Genomic DNA, 13,935 nt, shown 5'->3' on the forward strand with positions numbered 1-13,935 from the left:
TGCCTAGATCCTCTATTCCCTACCCAGATCCTGACCCCCACCCCCTACAGTAATCAATCTCTAGCTATATGTTTATAGCTCCATGATTTAATTGACCAGGGCTGTACAGGCCTACAGTAATCAATATTTAGATTCTCTATAATTGTATACAAGTCCTATCAAGGTATATATGCAGAGATGTACAGTGAGTGTTAAGTAGGTAATATTAGTGTTTGAGCCATTGCCTTAATTTTGGTACTATGAAAGTTCCCATATAATGGTCTAGACACATTCATTTGAATAAATTTTCAGGCCCATCAGAATCATTGATTGTTGCCTATCCTAAGTTTCCTACCGACATCATGACCCCCTCCCTACAGTAATCAAACTCTAGATTCCTTGCAATCGTATACAAGTCCTATAAGTGTATATGCAGAGATATACAGTGAGTGTAAAGTAGGTATTATTATTGTTTGGATCAACGCCTTAATTTGGTACTATGAAAGTTCCCATATAATGGTCTAGATACATTCATTTGAATAATTTTTCAGGCCCATAGAAATCATTGACTATTTCCTATCTTCAGTTTTCTACCCATATCCTGACCCCCCCCCCCCTGCAGTTATCATTCTTTAGATTCACTGCAATTGTATACAAATGCAGAGATTATTGCCTAGATCCTCTATTCCCTACCCAGATCCTGACCCCCACCCCCTACAGTAATCAATCTCTAGCTATATGTTTATAGCTCCATGATTTAATTGACCAGGGCTGTACAGGCCTACAGTAATCAATATTTAGATTCTCTATAATTGTATACAAGTCCTATCAAGGTATATATGCAGAGATGTACAGTGAGTGTTAAGTAGGTAATATTAGTGTTTGAGCCATTGCCTTAATTTTGGTACTATGAAAGTTCCCATATAATGGTCTAGACACATTCATTTGAATAAATTTTCAGGCCCATAAGAATCATTGATTGTTGCCTATCCTAAGTTTCCTACCGACATCATGACCCCCTCCCTACAGTAATCAAACTCTAGATTCCTTGCAATCGTAAAAAAGTCCTATAAGTGTATATGCAGAGATATACAGTGAGTGTAAAGTAGGTATTATTATTGTTTGGATCAACGCCTTAATTTGGTACTATGAAAGTTCCCATATAATGGTCTAGATACATTCATTTGAATAATTTTTCAGGCCCATAGAAATCATTGACTATTTCCTATCTTCAGTTTTCTACCCATATCCTGACCCCCCCCCCCTGCAGTTATCATTCTTTAGATTCACTGCAATTGTATACAAATGCAGAGATTATTGCCTAGATCCTCTATTCCCTACCCAGATCCTGACCCCCACCCCCTACAGTAATCAATCTCTAGATATATGTTTATAGCTCCATGATTTAATTGACCAGGGCTGTACAGGCCTACAGTAATCAATATTTAGATTATCTATAATTGTATACAAGTCCTATCAAGGTATATATGCAGAGATGTACAGTGAGTGTAAAGTAGGTATTATTATTGTTTGGATCAACGCCTTAATTTTGGTACTATGAAAGTTCCCATATAATGGTCTAGATACATTCATTTGAATAATTTTTCAGGCCCATAGGAATCATTGACTATTTCCTATCTTCAGTTTTCTACCCATATCCTGACCCCCCCCCCCCCTGCAGTTATCATTCTTTAGATTCACTGCAATTGTGTACAAATGCAGAGATTATTGCCTAGATCCTCTATTCCCTACCCAGATCCTGACCCCCACCCCCTACAGTAATCAATCCCCCCTCTAGCTATATGTTTATAGCTCCATGATTTAATTGACCAGGGCTGTACAGGCCTACAGTAATCAATATTTAGATTCTCTATAATTGTATACAAGTCCTATCAAGGTATATATGCAGAGATGTACAGTAAATGTGTTAAGTAGGTAATATTAGTGTTTGAGCCATTGCCTTAATTTTGGTACTATGAAAGTTCCCATATAATGGTCTAGATACATTCATTTGAATAAATTTTCAGGCCCATAAGAATCATTGATTGTTGCCTATCCTAAGTTTCCTACCAACATCATGACCCCCTCCCTACAGTAATCAAACTCTAGATTCCTTGCAATCGTATACAAGTCCTATAAGTATATATGCAGAGATATACAATGAGTGTAAAGTAGGTATTATTATTGTTTGGATCAACGCCTTAATTTTGGTACTATGAAAGTTCCCATATAATGGTCTAGATACATTCATTTGAATAATTTATCAGGCCCATAGGAATCATTGACTATTTCCTATCTTCAGTTGTCTACCCATATCCTGACCCCCCCCCCCCCCCCGCAGTTATCATTCTTTAGATTCACTGCAATTGTATACAAATGCAGAGATTATTGCCTAGATCCTCTATTCCCTACCCAGATCCTGACCCCCACCCCCTACAGTAATCAATCTCTAGATATATGTTTATAGCTCCATGATTTAATTGACCAGGGCTGTACAGGCCTACAGTAATCAATATTTAGATTCTCTATAATTGTATACAAGTCCTATCAAGGTATATATGCAGAGATGTACAGTGAGTGTTAAGTAGGTAATATTAGTGTTTGAGCCATTGCCTTAATTTTGGTACTATGAAAGTTCCCATATAATGGTCTAGATACATTCATTTGAATAAATTTTCAGGACCATAAGAATCATTGATTGTTGCCTATCCTAAGTTTCCTACCAACATCATGACCCCCTCCCTACAGTAATCAAACTCTAGATTCCTTGCAATCGTATACAAGTCCTATAAGTGTATATGCAGAGATATACAGTGAGTGTAAAGTAGGTATTATTATTGTTTGGATCAACACCTTAATTTGGTACTATGAAAGTTCCCATATAATGGTCTAGATACATTCATTTGAATAATTTTTCAGGCCCATAGGAATCATTGACTATTTCCTATCTTCAGTTTTCAACCCATATCCTGACCCCCCCCCCCCCTGCAGTTATCATTCTTTAGATTCACTGCAATTGTATACAAATGCAGAGATTATTGCCTAGATCCTCTATTCCCTACCCAGATCCTGACCCCCACCCCCTACAGTAATCAATCTCTAGCTATATGTTTATAGCTCCATGATTTAATTGACCAGGGCTGTACAGGCCTACAGTAATCAATATTTAGATTCTCTATAATTGTATACAAGTCCTATCAAGGTATATATGCAGAGATGTACAGTGAGTGTTAAGTAGGTAATATTAGTGTTTGAGCCATTGCCTTAATTTTGGTACTATGAAAGTTCCCATATAATGGTCTAGATACATTCATTTGAATAAATTTTCATGCCCATAAGAATCATTGATTGTTGCCTATCCTAAGTTTCCTACCAACATCATGACCCCCTCCCTACAGTAATCAAACTCTAGATTCCTTGCAATCGTATACAAGTCCTATAAGTATATATGCAGAGATATACAGTGAGTGTAAAGTAGGTATTATTATTGTTTGGATCAACGCCTTAATTTGGTACTATGAAAGTTCCCATATAATGGTCTAGATACATTCATTTGAATAATTTTTCAGGCCCATAGGAATCATTGACTATTTCCTATCTTCAGTTTTCTACCCATATCCTGACCCCCCCCCCCCCTGCAGTTATCATTCTTTAGATTCACTGCAATTGTATACAAATGCAGAGATTATTGCCTAGATCCTCTATTCCCTACCCAGATCCTGACCCCCACCCCCTACAGTAATCAATCTCTAGATATATGTTTATAGCTCCATGATCTTCAGTTCATCTTCAGTTCCCTACAGTTGTAAGTATACATTTATACACAGATTCCGATACGAGTGCATGTGACTTTACCTACGTACACTTAATAACAGCCTCTGCGAAGTCACCATGTTAATGATTAACATTAGTCTATCACTCAATTTGTCCTAATGTCGTTTTCGATCTTCTTTAGTTGACGGACTATTATGTAGACAAGCCTTATTTTTAACTTCCAGGGGTCATAAAAATGTAACTTTACTACCCACAAAGCTCAAGAATTCAAGAGTATGAAAAAGTTAGGTAATTACTGAGTAAAAATGTAAGTTTACACGGGCAAGTTGTGCACTAATGACTCAACATTTAAGATGGAACCTTTTTTGCGAAACTAGCTGTTCCAGTGTCCATCCTATGAATACTTGCCAAACATGATTTGGCTGTGTAAATTCGAACTTCGAATATTGATTTCAATTTTATTTCATATGAAAAGAACCTGAAAGTACTGACCATTGGGTAAATAGGTATGTTGTTTTCAGGCCATATCGGTACATCTATCAAATTTGAAAAACTTGGACGAACAAAGTTGTTTTCGTTCACAAAATATGGACATTTCAACATACTATGTGATAGCCATGCTGATTTGTGTGTGCGTATTGTCATGTGATTGTCATTTGGCAGCAATGCTGGTTTGCGAATTTTTTAGAGTAATTTTGAGTTGCCCCTCTGACTGGACTACGGAATTGCAAGAAAAACGGCCTTGCCCCACGGTCTAAGACTGATAATAGTGATGTAGACCAAGCCCTGGTTAAAATATACCAGGATGGGGTCAAAATTTTACCAGGTTCCGGGTCAGTTTGCCACCTACACAATCCTGGACAACTTGACTAGGAAATTCTGGTCAAATAAGCTTCACCAAGATCCTGGTTAATTTGTGACCAGGATTAATGGTCAGTTGGTACCAGGATTAATGTCAGAGGTTTAACAAATTACCTGGTTCTTTATCCATAGCATAACTAGGATTTTATTCATTATTTAATGAGACATCATTGTCAGATTGTAAACCCACCTCTTTGTCAAATAACCTTAATAACCTAGGCCCAGGACAAAAACAGCCTATAGACTTAACACAATTTTGGTAAATTAAGTACTAAGAATCCTTGTTAGATACAGACCCTTAACCTATTCAGCTGTCTCAGATGTCCTCCTTATGAATGCATCAGGCATTAAAAACTGTCATTTCCCTGGATATTGCATAACAATAGCATTGTAACGTGGCATGGTACGTATTGAACAAACTGAAACACCAACAAGTAAAAACATGTACAAAAATAAACAAGTACAAAAACTTGAGGGTGTAACTATCTATTCATAAAACATCTTTAGTAAATCTTCAATCAACAAATAGTAAAACATGAATGTAAATGTAAGAGAATGTTTGATGGCAAGTGGTGTAAATATATATATAGATTTATAATCAGGCAAATGCATTAGAAGAATGAGAGGCATAATGGACAGATATTAAGAAGGTAATACTTTAACTAGTGTTTGTATCATATCAATAAGTAAACATGTAAACATTAAAACAATATTATGGCGGGTGTTTTACACAAGGGTGGCTGAAGCACTTTTAATCTGGGGGGGCAACGACATCAAAGGGCACTTTGCAGAAATCCGATTCGACTGATGCAGCCTTATATTTAGCACCCTTTATAACTCTTATTGTACTATCTTATTTGCGTATACACATCACTCCATCAACCCCCCCCCCCTCCTCAAGCAAAATTTGTATGCTAGCACTGCAATATCCAATGTGCAAATTGGGAAACAAGGAAGTAGTTTTCTTTTGAGACCAAATGAGGTGAAATCATGCTAGTTGCTAATGTAGGAATCTTCCGAATTAGAGTTTATTTCTTGTTAGTATCTTAACAAAGTTTTCCTGCAGTGGAAATAGCTTTGAGTTTGACCCACAGAGATTCTTTAAAAGTCTGGGTCGTGCCAGGATTTGCAAAGTTGTATGCACGACTACCTGAGCGGAGCGCCACCATCGGTTGGCGCAGAGCGTACAAGAAAATTTTTGGTTTTACAAACCCCTCAGATGGCCGGAAACGGCCCTTCCCGAGTGTTCATTCTGGTTCTCTTGCTAATTGAGACACCTCAATTTTTATGTAGAAAAAGGACACATTTTTAACCTGAGGAAAAGTGGGGGGGCACATGCCCCTTGTGCCCCCCTCCCGGTTCCGCCGCCCTTGGTTTCACATACAAAGTACAAAGTACAGCTATTACTACTAAAATAATACAGCTAAAATTACTATTGTACAAAAAACATGGATATTAATAGTTATTAATAGTTCAACATGGATATTACTAGTTCAACCTTAGGGGGGAACAGGGGGCACATGCCCCCTGTGCCCCCCCCCCCCCGGTTCCGCCGCCCTTGGTTTCACGTACAAAGTACAGCTATTACTACTAAAATAATACAGCTAAAATTACTATTGTACAAAAAACATGGATAACACACATGGTGAAAGATTTGAAGTTTAAAGTAAGCATATAACTACAAGTAATTAATTACTTTAAAAAATTTTTAAGAAAAATAGTGTTGTACTACTGCCTTTAGTCATCTTTCTTAAAATACTCCAGCAGGAGTTGAATAGGGAAATCTTTTGAACTGCTGAAAATGTTTAGTCATTATTATTCAAAACCCATTGAAATCAATCAAATACAACGAGGGTTTCGTATACCATGATGAACCATACTGTACATGAATTTTGCATCACATGTTATTTTTTGCTACAAGGTTGTCAGATGTTGACCTATGTTCCCTTTTGATATGGAACCGTGAAAACTATGTACTTCAAACAAGTTTTGATTTCAGTAAGATTTAATGATAGTTTGAAATTTTCATCACAATTTCAGTTTGTCAAATGACCCTTGATTCCATGAACAGCAATACCATGTCTATGAAGTTTTAAATATACAGCTGATTCTGATTTATCATGCTATGAGTGAAAATAAAAAAGTGTTAAGAAATTGTTCACGAACTGAAAAGTCTTTGACTATCTAAAACAAAAAGTGTTATAGAGGACTAGAGGAGAAACTTGATGGACTCACCTCTCCCTAAGGTTGAACTATTAATACTAACTGAATGCATCGTTCTGGTCTTTGACAGATAAGTACACACAAATTGAAAGCTCATTTGTAGTTATGATGTATTGAAAACTTAATAACCCGTATGAAGGACGGTAGATTCCCCTTGGGAGACTGGTTGGAAGAATTGCTACAAATGTTGACAAAGATAGGCCAACTCTAGTACTGAAGATAGGAAGAAAAGTTATAACAAACAAATGATATTGATGTCACGTTTCGACACATTACAAACCATTACAATAAAAGAGAATGAACAATAGTTGGAAATAAGTGATGCTGTTTCAAGCGCCTGGCATCAGTCATCCATTCCTGCTTTCAATGCAGCCCTCATTGCAATCAGGGCAGTTGATGTTTTTGATTTGACGTTACTGTCCAGTTCGTAAAGAACCTTCTGGGCAAACTCCCATGTGACCGCACATTGCCACGGATAGTGAAGGTCTAATACATAGAACAACTTGAAGCAAACATCAAGAGCTTGTAGTAGGGTCTGATGCTCTAATCCATGCCCATCCGCCACAACAAAATATTGATGGGCAGCATTCCTATCACCCATTATTAAGACAAAAGGCTGGCGGTTGTCAACTTCCTCCAAGTATTTGGGCATGTTGGTGCCAACCTTCAAAAACAGAAAAATGCAGATTAAATATACACTTGCTGGAAAAGAACGCTTTGAAGGTATGCTGCATTGGCCCCAAATATGCCAGATATTCAAATATGGTCACCTTCGGGCAAAATTGTTAAGTCTTTAACCACCCTGAAAGAAATTTACCTCACAAGACATTCAGTCATCTTTAAGTAACTAGTCATGTCTATAAACAGACTGCAACCTTGTCTGTTGTAGCCTTATTTTTGGAAGTTCCTTTTTAATTCTTTAAAACAATCAAAACCTTGGAAAATAAGTCCATTAGGAGAGTTCATTTACAACTTTAAACAAAAGAAGCTCCCCACTTTTCCCACTACTGCCAGTACTATAAGAACAAAAAAAAAGAAGCATTTTACAGCATAAAAGAGCATTATAAAAGACTGGTTGTAAAGACCCAATTGGTTGAAGATACTGCATAGTCACTCCAATTTATCCCATGATTACTAAAATTAACTATTCACTGTGTGTCAGTCCAAAATAATATGTACCTGTTCTTCTTGTAATTTTTTCAGGAACTTTTTCATGGTCCCACAGCTTTCACCATTTCTGTTGAGGCTGCTTGGTTTAGCAACAAGAAAGCTTCCTCATCGATCATGTTCTCTGAAGAAAAAATAGTGAAACATGGTTCAAATGTAATCCCTTTGGTACAGTACGATTGAAGTTAGTTCCCCCACCAAGAGCCTTCATCAAAAAATTATATGAAACATTTTTAACCATTTCTGATTTGAAGCTCCATCTACAAAAAATTTGTATTCTATAATCATGTCAATTTAATAAAAACTGTCATTCATTAGATCACTACCAGTGCTTCATCTAAGATCTAAGAGACAGTATTAGTACCAGGGGCGTAGCCAGGATTCTCAAAGTTGTAGGCATGACTATCTGAGTGGAGAGCCACCATCGGTTGGCGCAAAGCGTACAAGAAAATTTTGGTTTCACAAACCCCCCAGATGGCCGGAAACGCCCCTTCCCGAGTTTTCATTTTGGTTCCCTGGCCTCTTGGAAGCTTGAGCCACCTCATTCAACATCACTTTTAAACCCCCCCCCCCCCAAAAAAGAAAAAAAAAACGAATTATAAAAGTACTTAATTCAATATTACATAATGTAATTAAAATTAGCAAGGTACATGTACAGAGTAAGCCAGTAACAACAGGCAACAAAGTGCTGCAGCTCTATAAAGTCTGTTAATTAGCAATAGGCTTATTTGACTGTGGAATGCTTCTCAACTGAAATATTATGTCTGCATTAACGAGTTCTTAACTAGATGTTAAAAATCTGACAAGATCGGATCCGAGTCTTTTTCGGCAGGTAGAGTGTTGATTAAAACGGCACGCGATACAAATGAGCTAAAGCTAAATTTGGCTCAAATATAGTGCACCACTTGCAATGCAGGGTAGGAATTTAGATTTGGCTCTGGGGGGCAATTTTGGAAAATGAAAAGCTAAAAAAGCCCCCCTTAATGTATTTATGAGGGCATTTTTAAGGTTTAAGGGGGCGCTTTCCCAAAGTTCAATATGCTGTTCATGGAAAAGGTTGTAAGCAATCATTCATACATAAAACTGAGCACTACACTTTTTTCCATTTGTGTACAATTTGACTAGATTGTGTAGCAAAATGAGATGGGATACTGAACAAATTATTCCCTGAAGTGTAATTGTAATTTGTAAGTGTTTTTTTTCGCACACATTACTTTACGCACATAACTTTCCACTGAAAAAATTCTTGTGCGGAAAGCAACTTTTTCTTCATCTATCTGTACACTATATTTTTCCTCAATTTTAGGATACCAAATTCAGGCAGGATGATGAAAATAACATGAGAAAGTATCAAAGAACGTTGATAAAGGATGGTTAGACTGAGTTCATGTCAGAAAAGTTAAGCTGAGCTTATAATTTACATTTTACAGGAGGCTTGGGGTGTTGGTAATTAGGGATTATCAAAGGAGTATGAGGCAGTCAGCGGATAAAAGGGCAAAGGAATGCCCGCGTTATGAAGGATTGAGTTTCTAATAAAGTATTAAAAATGCGGTCTGCGTTATGATGGTTTAAAAAAAAATGTTGTAAAAGGCGGTATCTTTTTGATTTTCGCTGGAAATGGCTGTATAAGTAAGGGCCTGAGCACGCATTTTGCACCAGATTTACATCTAAAATCATAGGCGATTTTTGTCTTAGCTGCATCGCTTTTGTCCATCCGTGTCAGGAGGCACTTCATTCTGTTCCTCCCCAAAAAACGGTACTTTCCGCTGAAAAAATCATTGTTTTCTGCTGTCAAATTTGTGTACGGAAAACACTGTTTTGTTTCAGCTGAAAGTAACGTGTGTGGAAAATAACATTACCCTTGAAAGACTAGTTTAACACGTTTATAGGCCTGACACACAGTCCTAGCCTAACTAAGCAACAATTAACAGTGGGAATTAACATTAGTATGCCTAGCCATTAGTATCAGCAGGCCTAGCCTAATACTGTTAGGCTATGCGTAGCCTATGCACAAACTATTAGAGTTGCAATTGTAATATTGTAGTTGCTACAGTAGGATAAATTTCTGTCATAAAATTTAGCAAAAACACACAAGAGTAACCATTTTTAGTGACCGTTCGCTCCTTTTTAGGGCATTTATTTACAGGGCGGCATAAGTCACGGCAACTGGTTTAATGTAGGCCTAGCCTTGGCATTGTCTGCATTATATTAGCCTTCGAACAGGACTGTGCAAAATTTAAGGTACTAAAGTAAAACACATTCCTGTTCGACAGCTAGCAATGTATAGGCTTATCCATTGCTAGACCTGTCCTAACGTTGGGCCTATAGCCCTTTTACTATGTCAACTTAGTGTTAGCCCACTTCATTGGCCTACCGAACGTCTGTTAAGACAATCGCACGTATTTCAAAGAAAATAGGTTAAACCTTTCTGCATCACAATAATCAAAACAAACTTTACCTTCAAATATGTCATTCAGTGATGATAGGTTCCATTCTGCTAATTTTTCTTTGACAAACTCATCCATGGTTTCTGGCCTGATGTGAAATATTTCGACCGACACTGTGCTAGTTGTGAAAAGCCCGTGAAGTTAGCATGTCAATTACGTCACTGAATTCAACCAGGAAAGTAGTTAAAAGTTAGAGCGTGATAAAATTCCCGTCAGGCTAACCAGAATACAGGGTGGCGGCTAATATTTGAACCCCAATGGTGTCACTTTGAGGTAACCAAGATTATTACACCAGGACGTTTTTAGAGTGTATGATTAAATAGGATTTTACACCATATAGATTAATGAGAATGCTGTTAAAAACAGTGTGGCTTATAACCCAAAACAATCTGATTAGGCTATGTTTTGCACTAGATATTAGAAGAGAAAAATCCATACATTCTAAGCAAATCGACGAATCATAAGCAGGTGCCACTGCCACATGACTGCCTTTCTAAAATTGAACTTCAAGTCAGAGATGTTCACACCAATTTTTTTTGCTAGTAGTTTTTCGAAATCAATGTCTCATTTGAAAGAAATATTACGGACAGGATCTCTCTCATCAAACAATCAATATAGCTGAGAGTTCTCAAAACCTATTTACAATAATTCATATTTTTAATGTCAATGAAGAATGTCATATTGTCGATGTATCATGCGAAATAAAATAAAAGTAAAAATAGCACAACATGATTTACACTTCATACAGCATATAGCTGCATATCGGAAACAGAAACTGGCCAACATGTGAGTAATTATACAGCCTGTTCCCTCCATGTTCATGTGCAAAACCATATTTTACTATTTTTCCTTCTAAGTCAGTCAGGCGCGTAGCCAGGAATTTGCCAAGGGAGGGCGAAACTGTAGATTCGGCATTGCAAACTATCTAAGCGTAGCGCCATCATTTTGGCGCGAAGCGTACAAGAAAATTTTGGCTGAAAATGCCTTCCAGATCGCTGGAAATGGCACTTCCCAGGCCTTGTAAGTTGCATCTTAGCATTTTCTCTTTTGAAAATACTAGCGATATCATAAAAATATTTATTTTTTTTTTTAAATATGCTCAAGGAGGGGGGGCGGCTGCCCCTTTCGGCCCCCCCCAGCTACGCGCCTGAAGTCGGTCATCTTTCCAAAAGTTACAAAATGTTACCCAGTAAAGTGGCTTCAAAGGATCCAGTAGCGCTGTCCCACACCTGGGGAATTGGGGTGTTAACCCTTCAGAAGTTCCTGATACTTAAAATCCAATTACATCAATAAAAGAAATAAAAGTCTGATATTTTCTCACCATTGTTCTATGTATAAGGAACACTACATGGTCCAGAACTATAGCTTTTAACTATGAAAGTGATGTATAGAATTGCCTGCAAATTTCAGTATTAAGTAATATTTTAATTTTGTTATTACATTTCTCATTTACAACATTACAATAAGAAATAAATTGAAAGAAATTTGTTGTTCTAAATTAGGCAAAACACAATAGGATTTGTAAGAGAAATCTGCACCCTGGGACCTTACTATGATGTGTGGAAACGTATTACAATGTGTTTCTTCCCATGTCTGCAAATTGGTCCAAAGATACAAATCTGTACCCCAACTATGGGTTAAATATGTACCAAGAGTGGTGTCCCAACACTGAGGTGTCGGTCTGTATGTATGTATGTATGTATGTATGTATGTATGTATGTATGTATGTATGTATGTATGTATGTATGTATGTATGTATGTATGTATGTATGTATGTATGTATGTATGTATGTATGTATGTATGTATGTATGTATGTATGTATGTATGTATGTATGTATGTATGTATATGTGATCTTCCCGCAAGCAGGAACTCGCGAAAGAAGCCATGGAGGCTTGTAGACTCGCAAGCTGACCGAAGCCAATCTCTCGGCACACATCCATTTAACGTCCATGTCGGGAAGTTGTTATTGAACAACACCCTTGCCAGACGACACACATTGCTGTCGGCGGGGAATCGAACCGGGGATCTCATGACTGGGAGACGCCGGCGTTAACCACTAGGCTATACACTCCGCCTTGTAGTCGGCATCTTTTCACAGTGTCATATGTAGAAGATTAACACGGAGACATAGTATATGTAATGTATTGAATTCTGCGCACAAAATGAAATACTCCTCCCTATCAGAACAGCCAAGCTTTATTTAAGTATAGCAAAAATGACAAGGTGTTAAAGTCAAAGACTAAGCACTACCTTAGTTATAAAACAAGTTTTTTAGTTTAATACAGTTATATTCCGACCAGAATGATACACAATTAATTGCTTAATGTTGAATAAAGGTTAATTAACTGTGGTTACTAACTATAGTTTCTAATTACATTATGAAATAATAAAATGTAAAGGATAAACTGTCAAGACTTGCTTAAGTGACGTAATGTAAATATGTGAAATCAGTCATAAATTATGTCATTAATATAACATTACATTCAACTTCAAATAATTCTTCAGAAAACATTCATCGAATTGTAGATTGTTGTTAGTTGAGAATATACAACGATAATACTTCAACGACTTAAAAAACAACTTATATTGTTTCTTTGAATAAAAACAACATAATCAGCAAAGGAGAAACAGAAGAAACAATTACTATGGTAATATAAGTATACAATACATGTTGTACATAGTAAAACAATTTGTTACAGTTTGTACCTTATCTACCACTTGAGCTACTTTGCGTTAATTTTATTCAAAACTACAAGCTAGGAATAATATATTTGCCTGATGAAGGTATATTTATTTTCAAAATTGTGTAACAAATTGAAACTTATGCCGTTTTTGTGTATAATTTTAAATATTGAATAATAATATTTATTTAATAGCCATTTTTGAAACAAAGTAAACGTTTTAATATACTTTTTTTCTTTAAATGATACATTTACTATGTTTCCATGATATTTTGAATTCTTGTCTTTATCAAAATCCAAGTTTACCATTGAACTGCGTAAATATAGTTATATTCCGATATTCAATAAAAGTGATATACAATTATTTCTTAGGTTGAATAAAGGTTAATTGACTTTGGTTACTAAGTATAGTTTCTAATTACATGAATATATAATAATATGTAATGAAAAACATTCAAAACTTTGCCTTAGTGACGTAATGTATCTATTTAAAATGTGAAATCAGTCAGTGGCGGAGATTTCTTGTCAGAAGTTGGGGGGTTGCATGCCATTGATGAAATAAAAAGTCATAACTGCTGGCTCACTATCTAAGTGGAGCGCCACCATAAGTTGGCGCGAAGTGCACAAGAATTTTTTGGCAAATATTGCCTCCCAGTTTGCAGTAAATGGCACTGCCCAGGCCTTAAAAAGCTGCATTTAACCAGGGGCGTATGCAGGATTTTCTAATCCGGGGGGCGCGTATTACTATCTAAGCGGAGCGCCACCATTGGTTGGCGCGCAGCGTACAAGCAAATTTCTGGT

General features: G+C 36.7%; 1 long non-coding RNA gene across 2 annotated transcripts; it reads right to left on the reverse strand.

Annotated features, from left to right (window-relative positions):
* Window positions 1-5,084: 5,084 nt before the first annotated feature.
* Window positions 5,085-11,652, reverse strand: LOC139954882 (uncharacterized). Of its 2 annotated transcripts, XR_011788220.1 has the most exons (4): window positions 11,638-11,652; window positions 10,463-10,612; window positions 8,017-8,128; window positions 5,085-7,501 (listed from the first exon to the last, which is right to left on the reverse strand). It is a non-coding gene; the product is annotated as an uncharacterized lncRNA (long non-coding RNA). The 2 variants fall into 2 exon arrangements; XR_011788219.1 differs by lacking the exon at window positions 11,638-11,652 and having other exon boundaries at window positions 10,463-10,622.
* Window positions 11,653-13,935: the final 2,283 nt, after the last annotated feature.

Source organism: Apostichopus japonicus, chromosome 17 (assembly GCF_037975245.1).
Source record: "Apostichopus japonicus isolate 1M-3 chromosome 17, ASM3797524v1, whole genome shotgun sequence".
In the NCBI taxonomy this organism is placed as follows: domain Eukaryota; kingdom Metazoa; phylum Echinodermata; class Holothuroidea; order Aspidochirotida; family Stichopodidae; genus Apostichopus; species Apostichopus japonicus.